The sequence below is a fragment of the Mixophyes fleayi genome, chromosome 7 (genome assembly GCF_038048845.1).
Source record: "Mixophyes fleayi isolate aMixFle1 chromosome 7, aMixFle1.hap1, whole genome shotgun sequence".
In the NCBI taxonomy this organism is placed as follows: Eukaryota; Metazoa; Chordata; class Amphibia; order Anura; family Limnodynastidae; genus Mixophyes; species Mixophyes fleayi.
The window spans coordinates 73,920,421-73,933,541 of record NC_134408.1 but is presented as its reverse complement, the minus strand read 5'-3'; the positions used below and the strand labels follow the sequence as shown (position 1 = coordinate 73,933,541).

The 13,121-nt window shown below is 45.1% G+C and overlaps 1 protein-coding gene across 1 annotated transcript in view; it reads left to right on the top strand.

The window, feature by feature from the left end:
* TBCCD1 (TBCC domain containing 1) overlaps nt 1-13,121 on the top strand; it is a 174,509-nt gene that overhangs the window by 33,047 nt on the left and 128,341 nt on the right. The window lies entirely within an intron of this gene.

Sequence of the window (13,121 nt, the reverse complement as noted above, 5' to 3'; positions counted from 1 at the left end):
GATAACAGTCAGTCAGATAGTCTCTCTCTACTGGTGGAAAGAACCCATGTAGAGAATTCAAGGAACACCCATCTCAGAATCTGAATGGATTATTCTGACAACAGATTTTAGTGCCTGGGGGCTTTTTGTGAGCTCAGAAACTGTACCAGGTACCTGGTGTCAACGTGAAAGACGGCTACATATAAATGTCCCAGAAGTGCATGCAGTTTGGAAAGCAATTATTCACCTCCAACTTGTCTTACGCCTTAGACATCTCAAGGTGTTTTCAGACATCCAGGCAGTAGTAGCATTTATAAACAAATATTGAAGTACTGCAAGTAAGATTTTTTTATATTTTTTTTGAGAGAGATCGAACACCGATCATGGCCCGGGCAGAGAGCAGCATTGGTTCACTCTCAGCCCTTCATGTAGCCGGCAAAAACAATATAGTGTCAGATTTTCTCAGCCGCTATCACATTAATTCAGAAGTTAAGATACATATTTCTCGCATCTCCTCTCATCATAAGAATTCTGAGAAAGATAAAAACGGTAGCAGTGGAGGTAATGACACTTCTTCATTTTGGGCGACCATGGTGTGCAATATTCCAGGAATCAACGTGGCTTCTACCATTCCGATCAGATCACTAGTGACCAGTGTTTTACTCAAGCCAGAGTACACGATCCTTGATGGGATGGAAATTGAGCAGACGCGTTTCGACTCTCTCTGAGCCTTTCTGGTCTTGAGAAAGGTTCAGAGAGAGCCAAAACGCGTTGATGGGAATAGTGGGAACTTTTATGTGATATTGTACTCGTGGACTTTTTCCTGTGCACTGTTCGTCACGTATTGATCCATACAGCTCGGTCCGGGAAGAGCTTTGTGTGCTAAATGCGATTGTAACTGTGAACCAGGTAGGAGTCCACCCACTATTTTAATAAATAGATTACTTTGATATTTGAAGATAAGACACTGTGTTTTTTTTCTCTAACTTCTATACACATGATCGGATCCAGAGACCAATTAGAGGAAGTCGATTACCATAAGTGGGAGTATTTATCTCTCGGGACGCCGAAACATTGGAGGCAGAGAGAACAACGTCACCGTAAGGTATTCTGGGCAATGAATCTGAGCTTTGTGAGAAACAGTACACAGAGAAGTTTCTCTACTTACCTGGAGATCTATATAGCGGTGACCTATTCAACAACCCACTGCCGGATCCTTTGTATAGCGTTTGAAGACAGAACATTTATGTGATAAGTACTGTCCATGGTCACCTTTTCAGAAACTTTATTGTCGTACATCGATTGAGGACATAATTGTTTATGTGGTTTACACTGTCCATGTTTTTGCCCATTCTTGTTTTTCAACCTTGATTAGTGGCATACCATAGATCTCTGATTATAGGAGCGCTTGTCAGTTACTCAATATTCCTTTGTTGGTGAATTGTATGCTTGGGGCTAAATAGGTGTTTTGCCCAGAGGCAGCTACCAGCAGCTCTGAAGTGGAGTGCCAGATAGTGATTATTTCGTCTGTTAATTATTGTGCAACGATTGATTTTTTTATATATATATATATATATATATATATATATATATATATATATATATATTTTTTTTTAAACTCTTCATTTATTACAAGAGGAAATAGCATGAAAAGATATAAACAGCTACAAAAACAGACGATTATAAGTCAACAAGATGTTTCCACTTATTTTAGTTTTACTAGTGGGGGGGAGAGAATGTTCAGGAATGGAGGGGGGGATAGAGGGGGAGAGGGAAGGGGGGAAAGGGAAAGGCACGTGTATCGCCTTAGCTATTACTAGTGAGAATATAAGCAACATGTCCAAGGATTAATGACCTATGTAATTAAAAAACAAACGGCAGCACATACGGGTCTCTTAACCATGGTTCACGGCACCCAGCCTGGAGGATCCGGAGGCAGCCCAGAATCTGCCATTAGAGGGTGAGAAAGTCAGAGGGTAAGCAGCTACGGCTTTTATGTAGATACCACGGGGCCCAAACCTTGTCAAAGTTGTATGATTTATCGTGAAGGTAGCATGTAATACTCTCCATGATTGCGATATGCCAGATGTAATTCAGTAAAGCCTGCATGGAGGGAGGATTAGGGTTTTTCCATTGTTTAGCTATTAGAGATTTGGCAGCAGCCAATATGTGAGAGATCAGCTTGTTGGAGGGGGTGCTCTCATCAGGGATAGGGCGAGAGAGAAGGAACGACCAGGGATACTTAGTAACCTGTTGTTCAGATACGGAGTTAATAAGTGCAAGGACCATGTTCCAAATGATATTATATGGGGACAGGTCCACCATATATGTAGCATCGTGCCTCTCTGGCCACATTCCCGCCAACAGCTTGGAGTGGCAGTGAGAAACGTTCTAGATAACATATCTGGGGTATAGTACCACCTATATTACAGTTTGTATGCAGTTTCTTTAATAAGTGTGGATATTGTGTTCTTGGCAATCCCTTCTCTGACCTCCTCCCAACAAGACTCATTGGGGGGGGGGGGTTCCCAGATCTCTCTCCCATTCCCGTTCGTGCAGCCCTGGACTTTCAAAGGTGATCTCTATTATAGATCCTCATAATCATCCCTTTGGTAAGTGGGGAATGCAGACACGAGCTCAAAGAGAGTGAGGGGCCGAAGAGTGTCAGAGGCGGGCAAGGACATAGCGAAGTGTTGGACCTGGAAATACTAAAGTAAAGTGGGGAGATAGGTTCAAACTTGTGATAAAGATCCGACATAGAAGCCCAAGTTCCGTTGACCACCAGGTCCAAGACCATGCGTATCTCCACACATGCTGTTACTGGCTCCCGGGGGGGGAGGTGATTTTGGCTTGCTCCAGAGGGGAGTTAGAGGTGAAATAACGGAGGATAGTTGGTGCTTGAGCCGGCACGAGTACCATAGGGACAAACAAAATTTGAGAGATTGGAGTGTGGAGGCCCCGGTAGTCTGTCTAGTATGGAGAAGCCACAAAGGGATGCCAAGGAGGGGACCCCCTGTAAAAAATGGGTTTCCAAATCCACTAACGCTACGGTCTGGTATATGACATAAGTAACCACAACCTGAGTCAGATGTGCCACCAGGTAATAGAGTTTAACATCTGGAAAGCCTCTTCCTCCCTGAGCCCTGGGCTGCTTAAGTACTGCTGGATACAATGGGTGAGGGATGCACAGGACAAACAGTGGTATAGTATAAGCTGCAATACGGACGGGGTTAACCACTCCCCTTAAAAGTATAGAGATAATAGAATGGCCCAATTGCGCTCAAATACTTGAAACTGTCTGATATGGTAAACACTTGTTGCAAGTTGGGGTGTAGAAATGACCTGGTATACAGATATACAATGTATAGCAAATCGATTGCACAGTGTTAATGGATATCATGGACCTATTATATCCAAGAAAAGAAGAGATGAAAACACAAAGATAATATGGAGAAACAGATACTCAGACAACTTGATCTGACAGACCCAATTGAAAATTAAAGATACAGTCGGATTAAAATAAATGCAATATGTGCTGGTAATGGATCATGGAATGATGTATTGGTACTGAGTATAGAAAGTTAGGATAATACTGTGGTTTAGAAGGACCAGTGGAGCGGATGGTATGCAGAATGTATACGTTATATGGTTGCTAGTTGCTCCGTTATCCTCGGTAACATTCATATGTAATTACCTTGTGATAGATGTTGCTCGCTCATGAGATGCCCTTGGGTATAATGTGTGTTGCCTGGTCACGGTGTCGCCCATCCGATTCTGCTAAGTGGCGGGTCAGGTGGGGACGCTGCAGCGAGCAGGTCTCCGTCTGGAGGTGAGTGGCTGGTGATCGCCGCGCGTGTGGAGTCCCGTGCACGTCTGGTCTCGTTGGCGGCACTATGTGCCGGCATGTGGAGTCTCGTGGGGTGCTGGTGTAGCGCTTGATACCGCGCATGCGCGGCTCGATGGAATGAGAAAATGACGCTACATGGTGAAGCACTGTATACTTTTAATGCCAGTATATAAAGATTTACACTTACAGCAAAGTAGCTTGGTATTAAGCACGTCTGCAATGATACAGGTGACAGTGTGTGTTCTCCGACGCGTTTCGTCCTATCAGGACTTTCTCAAGGAGTGAGTGTTTGTTTGCTTGGTGTGCTTTTAAAGGAGGGGGCAATGTCCTGATTGGATGGGATTCGTGAGAGTTGATTGGACGGGAAACCTAGGAGTGGACATATGATTCAGCCTGCCATGTGATAAGACTAATGGGAACAGGTGGTATGATATTAAATACTGTGAGCAGTGTAATCACGGAGAGAGTGACAAGGAGAGATGAATTGAATATTAGAAACAAAGAGTTTAATGGCATTGACTATGTTACTGTGTATAACTTTATATAACTGTAACTAAAGTACACTTATACATAGACCTATGTGTGTGGCACACGGACAAAGGAGGGATTTGACGGGGGAGGGTTAGAAATGATCTGGAACACTATGTAATAGTATCCCTTTCTTAATGTTGCGTATGTGCTCGCTGATTCTGACTTTTAATGCTCTAATGGTTTTTCCTACGTATTGTAGGTTGCATGTGCATCCTAAAAGATAGATTACATTAGTACTGTTGCACGTTATGAAATCCCTAATGGGAAACTGTTGTTTGGTGACCTGTGATTGGAAGTGGGTGACCGGTTTGGTTGTTCTTGTGTGCATGTTCTTGCAACCTGTGCATTTGCCACAGTAGTAGAAACCTTTTGATGTGGAGGATGGATAAATAGTGGATTGTTGCTTCGTTTTTGGAGGAATGTGGTTGTGTACCAGAGATCTGTGTAGACTTTTGGCTTTGCTGAATACTATTTTGGGTTGTGTGGGTAGGGCGTGTTTCAAAATCGGGTCTTGAAGGAGAATATTCCAATGTTTTCTTATTATCTTGCTGATTTTGTTTAATGATGTCGAGTATTTGGTTATAAAGAATGTCATCTGATGTGGCACTGTCTGTATCTTCGTTCCCCATGCTGTGGGTTTGTTTGTATGTGATTAGGGATGTCCTTTCTAGTGTTCTGGCGTGAGAGAAGGCCTTATCTACTGAATCTGCCTTGTATTCTTTGTTAAGAAATTGTTGTTTGAGTGCCTCCCCTTGTATGTCATAGTCTTTGAGCTCTGAACAGTTTCGACGTATCCGCCTAAATTGGCCTAGAGGGACACTGGAAAGCCAAAGTGGGTGATGGTGGCTTGAAGCCAGAATGTAGCTATTCACGTCTACCTTCTTGTGAAAGGTTTTCGTTTGAATAGAGTTGTTGTGTATAAATATTTCCAGGTCTAGGAATTCTATATTTGATTGACTGACTTGTGAAGTGAATTTGATGTTGTCATTATTGACATTGATGTACTTAAGAAAGTTGTTGAGTGAATCCAAGTCCCCTTTCCAGGTGAATAGTACATCATCGATGTATCTTTTCCATAGCACTAAGTTTGCGCTGAGATCCCCATTGGTCCAAATGTGGTTCTCCTCCCACTTGGTCATGAAGAGGTTGGCGTAACTCGGCGCAAACTTAGTGCCCATGGCGGTGCCTCTTTGTTGTAGGTAGTAATTGTCTTCAAACCAAGTGTAGTTATGTGTCAAGATGAAATCTATGCCTTTAAGGATAGAGTTGATTTGGTCTTGGGGTAGTTTCCCTTCAGATTGTAGGAAGTATTGTACACTGTTGATTCCCGTTTGATGTTCTATAATAGTGTAGAGTGAAGTGACATTGGTTGATGCCAACCACATGTCTTGTGTCCAGTTGATAGTCTGTAGTGCTTGTATGGCAGCAGTGGTGTCTCTGAGGCATGATTTTTGTTTCGTGACATGGTCTTTGGGAAATTGATCAAGATATTGTGAAAGGTTGGATGTCAGGGAATTAATCCCAGATATGATGGGTCTGCCAGGGGGGTTGGTGGGATCTTTATGTAATTTTGGCAAGTAGTAAAAGACCGTAATTATTGGGTGTTGTTTGTACAGGAAATCATATTCATTAGTATCTAGTATACCAGACTCCTTCCCAGTTTTTAATAGAATTTGGAGTTCCTTTTTGAATGTGGGGGTAGGGTCTGCGTTGACTGCTGTATGTGGAAGTGTCATCCAGAATGTATTGGGCTTGGTTTTTGTAATCTTGTTTGTTTTGTATAACAAGACCACCCCCTTTATCAGCTGGTTTTATGACTAAATTTGTGTTGGTTTTGAGACTGTTAAGGGCCATACTTTCTTGTTTGGTAAGGTTGGGTCTAGTTTTGATGGTCCTATTGTCCATAGTTTCTAGATCATTTGTGACGAGTTTCTCAAATGTATCTATTAGACTGGATTTGACTTGCATGGGGTAAAAAGTGGATTTGGGTCTGAGGTTAGTGTGTTTAAATTGGGTTTCTGCGGGTGGGCAGTATTGTAACTTATTTTGGGCGAAGTATTTCTTGAGGCAAATTTTCCTAATTTCAAATTTATTTAGTTGGCTTGTGTCACAAACAAAGTAATTGGATGGCCTTACCTGCTGGTATTAGCGCTGCTACGCAAGGAGGCGCGGAGTCTATCCACGCCCCAGGTTTTCACCAGGGAACCCCGCAAGGAGTTATGGGCTTAGCTGCTGAGACGTGTCGGTCGCGGTTCTCCCAGGTAGCCACCAGCGAGGTCACGTGAACAACGTAGTGAACAGTCCGAGGTCAAATCCGTGCAGGCAACGAGGTACAGAAGGATGAGGCAGGAGGGTTTCAGGAAACCGAGAGTCAGAACCAGGATAAGGAACAGGAACCAGGGAGAATCCAAAGAATCGTCAAAACAGGCAAAGGTCAATCCGGAGGAGGCGGAAAGGAGATATATATATATATATAACAGGGGAGCCTAGAGACAGGTAAGGAGACTAGATACTCTGGCACCCTAGTGATGCCAGAGTCTAGTTTAAATAGAGGCGCCACCCCTGTCATTGGTGGAGTGGAGCTCGGCGGTCAGCTGATCTGACCGCCGACAGGAACTGCTGGCAAGCGTCTCCGTTGCCTAGCAACGAGACGCGATGTTCGGGCGCATGCGCCTGGACTCCTGTGGCCGGAAGTGACGTCCCGTTGCCTAGCAACGGGACTAGCGGGGATCGAGAAGACGTCCGTCCCGGCACCAGGTAAGAGTGCGGGACGGCGTCTGACAGCTTGTAGGTGCAAATTTTAGTCCTTTCCCTAACACTGAAATTTCTGAATTTGTAAGATGATGTTCGCTTAGATTAAAGATCCCCAGTCTAGTTGGGGAGAGGGTGGGTGCATCTGTGCTTTGATTTTTTTTTTGCTTGTGTAGTTTTTGGCCTCTTCCTCCTCGTCTGATTTTGAAAGACTTTGTTTTCTGAATTGTGTGGTTGATTTTATTTGAGGGTCTGGGGCTGTCGGAAGGGGGCGGCCTATCGCTAAAAAAGACTGGTTTGTAGTAGCAATGTGCAGAGGAAGTGTCGGTGGTGGTGTGTTCGGGTTGTTTGTTATGATTGTGGAACATATTGCGTGTATTTCCTCCGTTGGTGTACCAGTGGGTGACCTAACTTGAACAGGAATGTCTGGGGAAATGAGATTTGGTGATTGATTTTCTGGTGTGTTGAGAAAATGAGTCGTGTTGGATAGGCAATGGTCAGCGTCTTTCCAACCTTGTTCAAACGACCGTATGACTAGTGATTCGTATCTAGACCTGGCTGGGGGTGTGGTCTCGTGTGTGTGGTCCATGGAATCATCATGTGTAGTTAATATGGAGTGGTTGAAGAGGGTAAATATGTCTACTACTTCTTGTGGGTGTTGGAGAAGGTGACTGGAGGGGCTCGTGTCATGTGAATGATTTTTTTTCATGTATTGCTGGTGAGTGAGTCCCAGTTTCTTGTATATAAGTGTGTTTTGGGAGGTGGCCCTAAGGGGGTTAGAGGGCCTGGAGCGTTTTAATTGGGGAGGGCTTTCTTATCCCATGTTTGTCTCTGAGTGCCTTGCTTCTTTTTTTATTTTATTTTTATTTATGATGGCCGTTTCCTCCCTTTCTAGTCTTTGCTCGATAAGGGACTCTAGACTGCTTAGATTAGTGTGTGATCTAATGGGATCTAGGGTAGAGTCTAGTGTAGTGATTTCTTGAGCCAGAGACTTGAGTTCTATTCTCCGGGTGTCTCTTATGAGGCCCATGTGAGCACTGGAGCACTTCGAGTGTATAGTGCTCCATTCCTTCATGAAGGTCTCGTTGCTCAGGTTGTGTGTAGGTGATTTTTGGATCATCAGACCTTTTGGGTATAAGACCTTGTTTCATGTACCATTCTAGTGTGTACAAGTCCCACCACAGGGTGGTTTCTTGTTTGAGTAGTTTTTCGAGTTTTAGGAGAGTTTGGCTCAGGTCTCGTCCTTTTAGTGTGAAGTCTACATGGTGATCTTCATGAGTTAAGCTGGAGAAGAGTTTGTGAGCTTTCTCCAGCCTGGTGGAGAGCCTCTCCGTATGTTTGACCATGGTGAGGGTATGGGTGTATTTGCCGTGCTATCCTTCCAGTGGTTAAAAGTACAATTGGATACAATGGGTGAGGGATGCACAAGACAAACAGTGGTATAGTATGAGCTGCAATACGGACGGGGTTAACCACTCCCCTTAAAAGTAAGTTGTCTGAGTATCTGTTTCTCCATATTATCTTTGTGTTTTCATCTCTTCTTTTCTTGGATATAATAAGTCCATGATATCCATTGTTTAACATTGTGCAATCGATTTGCTATACATTGTATATCTGTATACCAGGTCATTTCTACACCCCACTTGCAACAAGTGTTTACCATATCCGACAGTTTCAAGTATTTGAGCGCAATTGGGCCATTCTAATATCTCTATGCTTAAGTACTGCTACCGAAACTCTAGGAGCCTTACCATGCCAGACAAATTTGCGGAAAGAGGAATGTAACTCCCAAAACACAAGATTCGGCACCTTCACCGGGAGAGTCTGGAAGAGGTAGAGATGTTTAGGGATCACGTTCATCTTAACAGCAATGATCCTCCCCTGCCACGATATGATATAGCTCCTCCATATGTCTAGGTCCTTTTTGATTTTAATTAGAAGGGAAGGAAAATTTTCTCTGTATAGTTGGTCATGAATAGAGGCGATACAGACACCAAGATACTTGATCAACATGGCTGGGAGATTCCTCTGGTTAGTTATTTGAACTAAATTAAATCTATTGCGCGACGGGTATTATCTCTAGCTTGACGACCTGGAATAAATCCCACCTGATCATAATGGATCAGACCCAGAAGGACACCATTCAACTGGGTGGCTAGAAGTTTTGCATAAATCTTAGCATCAACATTAAGGAGGGAGATAGGGTGGTAGCTCGCACAGTCACTAGGGTCCATCCCCTCCTTGTATATGACTACTATGTGTGTTTACAACATTTAGGGAATGGGGCTCCTTGCATGACCGCATTGAACAGGGTGAAGAGGGAGGGACCAGGTTCTGGGAAAATTTCTTATAGTAGGCCGCTGAGAAGCTGTGTGGGCTCTGGGCCTTTAGAGACCTTTTGTGCTTTAATAACAGTCAGTATTTCCTCTGACAAGATTTCCTCATTTAGTTGTTGGACCGAATCACAGAGAGTAGGGAGGTTCGCTTGTTTCAGAAACGCCTTTATCGTTTCAGCTAGTTGGGGGGACTTCCAGGGTTTGAGCTATCTAAATTATACACGTCCTAATTGGGTCAGGGCTGTAGATGGGGGAGCGCAAGGCAGATTTCAGGGCCATAACGTTGTTTTTGGGAGGCTTGAGTCCATAAAACGTCTGTTTCAAAGCTGCAGCTGTGGACTCCGAGAGGAGGAGATTCAAATCAGACCGTACTTTTAGAAGTTTGTTCAAAGTCGCTTCATCTGGGGAAAGTTTATGTTGTCGTTCCAGGGCTTGAAATTGGACAGCTAGCGTTAGAAATGGTTAGTTTCCTACGGCGGGAGGCCATGTACATCAGATGACCCCCGTATCACCGCCTTATTGGCTTCCCAGGAGTCGTGGGGGCATATCTGAAAGGTCATTTAGGACGAAATATTCGTCTAACCGGGTTCGCAGTTCAAGAGAAAGTAGTGGATCGTGTAGGATGATGCAATTGAGGTGTCGCATATCAGGACAGTGGCAGGAGACTATATCAGTTAGGTCAGCAGATACGGGGGGAGTGGTCAGACATACCATCCGGTGGATATGAGCTGACTAGAGCTTCAGGGACAGATCGTGGCTGAGGAAGATCATGTCTATTCACGAATAAGGTCTGTGGACCAGGGAATAAAACGTGTAATCTCGAAAGAAGGGTTCCTTAATTCTCCAGGAGTCAAAGAGAAGATGATGAGAGAGGAGGGTCGCCAAGGCCTTTTATTTATGGGATTCCGAGCTGCTGGGGGGGAGCCACAGGAGAAGATCTTTTAACACTGTAGTCCACTACAGTATTAAAGTCCTCGTCCATAATCGCTTCTCCCAGGTGGGCCTGAGAAAGCAAGGAGTCTAGGGAACGAAAAAAATGAGCATTTGTTTTGGTTCGGGTCGTACAAGCTTACTAAAGTACTTAAGGTATTGTTGAGTTTTCTGGATGTGACTGTCCGGTTCGGAATGGGACGTTAACATCTCAAACGTTACGTGAGATGCAAAAAGGGTTGCTACACCCCGTTTTTTCTGTCTAGAATCGCAAGCATGGAAAGTAAAGGGATACAATCTAGACTTCAATTCTGGGTGGGAGTGACGAGTAAAGTGTGTTTCCTGAAGTAAGACTACATCGGCCCTGTGTTGTTTAAGTATGAGAGAGAGCGTCGTGCGTTTTTGTGGGCTGTTCAAACTTTTGACGTTCAGGAAGAAGTTCCTAAATGTCATCAAAAGGAGAAGAATGGGCTGCCTTAGGTCCCCCCACGAGGGTCAGAGGTACTGGAAGAGAACAAATATGGTACACAGTATTAGCATTTTAGTAGTAAGTACCAATAGAGTCAAAAAGTGCTTTGATCTGGAAATCCGGTCAAACAGTAAGAGATAGGGCCGTAGTAAAAACCAATTTCTAAAACCGTGAAAAAGTAACACAGCAAGAACACAGAAAATCAGTGAGCAGCAAGGTAAAACGGCATTCTATTTTTATGGTACATCACTCCTTCAAGTCTACAGGAGAAGGACCGAAAACCAGCAGTCCGTCGTATAGAGAGAAGCGGAGGGACAGAGTGGCTTGGCGGCTCTTTTCACCGTCGTCCTCTCGGTAGTCGGGAGCTTTCTTGGAGGGGGAGGGAGAGACCAGGGAGCCAAGACCCGGGCCTTGGGCCGGTGGGAGGGGGGGGGGGCGGGGCAGGAAGTCCTAAAGTCTCAAGACGGACAGCATCCGCCAATGTCCGAGCCAAGTGGAGCTTGTTATGGTGCCAGAGGAGAAGACTAAATGGGAATCCCCAGCGGTATTGAATGTTCTCTCTGAGGATCGTTGTCACTGGCTTTAATTCACGCCTCGAGGAGAGTGATTGGAGCAATGTCCTTGTATAATACTGACATCTGAGGATGACTTTCCGGGGTTGGGACAGTTCTTGAGACCTAGGGCATAGGGCCCTGTGTGCTCTGTCCAGGAGGAGATGGTCTTCTGGGGTAGCAGGAGCTATATGAGAAAAAATGTCTTTTCAAATATTGGCCAAGGAGAGATTGGTCGGGGATGCCTCTGATGCACAGATTATTTCGCCTAGCTCTGTTTTCCTGGTCTTCTTGTTCCTGCAGGTAAAGCATATCTTGTTGGAGGTGGTGAAGATCCGCCGCTGTGTCCCGGTGGGAGAAGATAACTTCATCCATTTAAGCTTTCCGGTGATCTATCCCATCTCCGAGGTAGTGCACTTCAGTTTGGACTGCCTGCACCGATTTCCTCATCTCCTTGACTACGCGGAACAGACATTATAGGTCTTTGCGAGTCAGTGGAGAAGAATCCGAGTCATCTGAATCGGAATGAGTTTCTTGACGTGGAGATGAAGCGCTCTAAGTCTTTGCTTCTGGTTAGGCAAATTTCTTAAGGCTCTGAGGAAGATCCGAACCACCTTCCTTTCTGCCCCCTTTCAGCATTGATTACTCAGTGCAGGGGCTATAAATAGGTCAAACAGGATGTAACGTTGGGAAATATTCTGTGTGTAGGTTAGAAGAGAAGTCAGTATCACGACATTCCAGGTTAGGGCCCTGGCCCGCAGGCCATGCGGAACGTCAGATTAGTCCACGTTGCGGTTCACATTAATTCAGAACCTTGCTCAGCTGCATAGAAATCCGGAATTAAAGCAGTGCAGAAGTTGTAAGCTGTGTGGAAGTGTCTGTGATCAAAAGGTGTAGTACCACAGTTAGAAATTCAGACAGCAATCAAATCTGCACAAGTGTGACATGCAATTAGACCGGACGATCACAGCTTGTACTCACGGCAAAGGGATGTTGATGATCCCAGCCTGGTGACCGCAGTACAGGTAGGCCAGAGGGAAAGTCCCGGAATGGCTCAGCCGCTCAGAATTCTCAAAGGGCTGCCAGCAGTGCAAGAAGCTGTGTTGGGGGATCCTGTGTAGCCAGTGTGCAAGTGGTAGGCAGCACACCCCGACAGAAGCAGGAGCGGGCTCCACCATGGGTAAACCAGATGTTGTTAAGCCCTCAGATGATTCTTCGACAGCCAGTGTGCCAAAAAAGCAGAAGTTCTCAGCTCATGTGGAGAACCAGTTGTTAGAGAGTGCAGGGTCTGCTCAGCGGGATGGTCGCCGCGTCAATCCGGACCTCTGAAATCTGGGGAATTCCTGGGAGTCCACGAGAATTGAAGCCCACAGGCAAAGATGAGCAAGGACCCGGAAGTGAAGGACCGATATCGAGTCGGGGACTTCTGTTTTTTGTCAGCAGCCAGTGATGAACTCAGAGGTCCCAGCTCGACAGGCAGAGCAGACAAGCCGGGAAGATTGGTGCCTCAGGAAACAGATTGGAATCCAGGAGGAGTCGGCAGACGACAAGTTTCTCCAGGGGAATTGGGCAACAAGCTTGGTCGTGCCTGATTGTGACCCCGACAGTCACTTCGAGTGATGAGGCCCCAGACGTTAAAGAAAGCTGGTAAAGCAGCCGCTGCAGGAAGGAGGTCAGGGCTTGGGACACGCCAGAGCAAATTTTCTCAGGACAGTAGGCCCAAATGT